Raw genomic sequence first — 3,200 nt, 5'->3', positions numbered from 1 at the left:
ATGCTGCAAGTGGAGGAACTTTAATGGATAAGACACCTTCAGCAGCAAGGAATCTCATAGCTAATATGGCTGAAAACTATCAGCAAACTTTTACCAGGGGTGGCAGTAGCAAAGGTGTCCATGAGATGCAACTGAATGCAATCTCAGATACTGTTAGGACGAACATGTTCACTGGTAATAACCTGCTGCTTGGGAATAAAATCTTGGAGCTGATTGAGTTGATAGGTCAAATGGCTGTGGGAGGCCAAGCAAATGCAGCAAAGAAACATTGTGGGTTGTGTGCTTCAGATCAGCACTTCACAGATCAGTGTGCTCAAATTCAAGATAGTTTTGGGGCTGAATCAGTGGCAGCTGCATATCAAGGCCAGCAAAGCAACTTCAGGCAGACCCACCAGCCGTGGCAAACCCAGAATCAACAGCAGCATTATAATCAGGGGTCCAGTTCACAAAATCAGGGGTGGAGAAATTGGATGAACCCCAGATATGAGCCTCATCCGTACAATCAGCAAGGTAGCCAGCAAACAAATGGGCCACTGCAGAGCATGAATCAGTATACACAGCAGTATAGGCAAAATCAGTCACAAATGCAGCCCAGGATAGACCCAAATCTGGAGGCTACCATTCAGGATCTGAAGATGCAGATTGGGCAGCTAGCACATGCCGTGAATGAGCTGGCGAATCAGAAAGTTGGAGGCATCCCTGCTCAACCAGTGATGAATCCAAAGGAACCACCAAGCAAAACATAAAAGATTTTGAGAATAAGCTTTCTTTTTCCTGTTCTTATTTTTTTTTTTGTAAAATGCTGTACATTTTCTTTTGTTTTCCAATTATGCATCTGTTCACGTGGAGTTTAAGTGTGCTAGTTCTCATAGTTACATTCAATTGCATGTGTAAATCTGTTTTGATCTTTTCTGTTTGTTGTTTGTTGTTAGTAAACCTTACTCATTCACACATTGAGGACAATGTGCCTCTTAAGTGTGGGGGTGGGAAGGTATAGGTTTAAATTTTTTGTTTGGCTGTAAATATCTCTGTTTAGCATTAGTTTCTGAGTAAAATAGGGGTAAGATTTTTTTTCTGATATGTTTTTCCTTTAGTTTTAGGATTGGTTTGGTTTATAAATACTTAGTGTAGTTAATATTCTTGTTTTAATCTGTGTAAATACTTTTCATAATATGTTTTAGCTTTTGTAAATAGGAATTAGCTGAGGATGAGCTTTTATTGTAGGCCTCTTAGATCTCTTTTAATTTCGCTTTCCTGTTATAGGTTCTTATTTTGATCTTAGTTCATATCTTTAGACTTGTTTTAGGTTCTTCGTATTTCTCTGACTATTGTTTCATTGTTTTAGCATTTAACTGTTTTAGATTCTTGTTATAGTTTTTAGCTTTAATTGTTAATAGTTCTTAATGTTTTTACATTCCATTCTTTTTCTTGTACAAAGTGTTTTAGTTTAGGTTCTTTTCTTTTCCTGTTTCTATATTTTCTTCCTTTCTGTTTGTTACTTGTTCTGTTTTATGATCTTAATCAGTTACTTGTCTTTATTTTAGTTTCATGCTTTGTTTTGAGTTTTCAATTAGGATTCGTTTCATAATTAGGTTCTATTTTTCATTTGTTTTGTTCTAAATCTGTTTTGGCTTTCTCTTTGCTAATTCTTTTGTTACGTAGCCTATAGGAATAGTTTAGGTTTATCTTTTGTTAATATCTTAGGTAGCTTAAAATTGATTTTGTAAAGCTTTTTAGATCTCTTTTATGTTTGTTTTCTTATTTCATGTTCTTATTTTGACATTAGTTTCAATTCTGACTTTTGTTTCCTTGCCTTAAGATTCCTATCACTTAGGTTCTGTTTTAGTCTTTTCTTAAAATTCCCTTTAGTTTTCTTTTATACATTGTTATTCTGATTGATTTAGTCTTTTTGTACATAAGTTTTAGTTAGGAGTTGTTGTAGGTCTTATTTGAATCTGTTTTAGTGGAGTAGGTTCTGTTTGGGTAGCATATTGTTTTGTTTCTATCTGTTCATATTACATATAGCTTAGGTAATTTTGTTTAGCCATTTCTAGGTTCTTTTAGGTTCTGTTTCAAGCTTTTCCTCATTCCTTGCTGAATTCACTCAATTTGTAGCTTTATTTCCTTAGATTAGGATTGTCAAGAGTAGACTTAACTTTGGATTTAGGCAGAGGTAGTTCTATCATTGATTTTTGCAGTCTCTAGTTCATTTCACTTCAGTAATTTTTGCATATGATGAGTAGCAAGTCAGTTTTAACAAATTTTTAAACCCTTGAGAGATTTTGGGCCAGCTTTTGTCTTTCTTGTGTGATAACATGCATGTTTAGCTTTCATTCTGATTTTGCATTGATTCTTTATTGATGTGCTTGCTCTTGGTAACTTTAAATATGATCTAGGCATCCTTCATTTTCAGCCATAGCCAACTTAACTTACCCATTTCAATTCTTACCATTGCACCCTGCTTTGAGCCTTAGCCTTTTTCTTTGCTTTTCATCCATTTTAAGCCATTCTCCCAACCATTAATCAACCCTGGAGACTTGCAAGATTTAGGGAGGAGTCTAGAACTTGGTGGGTGCGTGAAAAAAGAAAAGAAAATTGTGCTGAAAAATATGGTTTGGTTGAAAAAGAAAGAAACAGGTCTGGAAATGAGAAAACTCAGAAAAGGAAAGTAAAAGAAAGACCTGAAATAAAAGAGAAAAGAACCAGAGAAAAAGAAAGAAAAAATTTGTAGGCTGGCTAAAGTTTGATTGCACTGAGTTCTAGTTTTCTCCCTTGTTCTTCACATTTCTCTGTTTCATTCCCATTCTCATTATTCACTGTTTCTCCATTTCATTCCATGAACATTANAAGCCAAATAAAGACCTATTGATTTAGAGGAACCTTGAGTCAAGCACTGTCATTTAGAGTCTCTTCAAAGTTGTGAATGGTGGTTAGCATGTCATGATTGAGTGAAACAGGATAGCCATAAAACAGTTGAGTGATTGAGTGCATACACTGCATCCTGTGAGGTTGAGGCTGACTGCTACTTTTCCATATGTTTGATTTGCTGATTTTGATTGGATTAAGCTGTTAATGCCTGCTAGAATTGCTGAAGCTTGAGTTTGAAGTTGAGATTTCTTTTGTGCAGTTCTAATTTGATGAAATAGCTAGGAATTGGTTTGATTTTTGCAGGTTTGAATTAGCTGAAATAGAATTTAGAA

The sequence above is a fragment of the Vigna radiata genome, chromosome 7 (assembly GCF_000741045.1).
Source record: "Vigna radiata var. radiata cultivar VC1973A chromosome 7, Vradiata_ver6, whole genome shotgun sequence".
In the NCBI taxonomy this organism is placed as follows: domain Eukaryota; kingdom Viridiplantae; phylum Streptophyta; class Magnoliopsida; order Fabales; family Fabaceae; genus Vigna; species Vigna radiata.
This window is presented reverse-complemented; position numbering follows the sequence as displayed.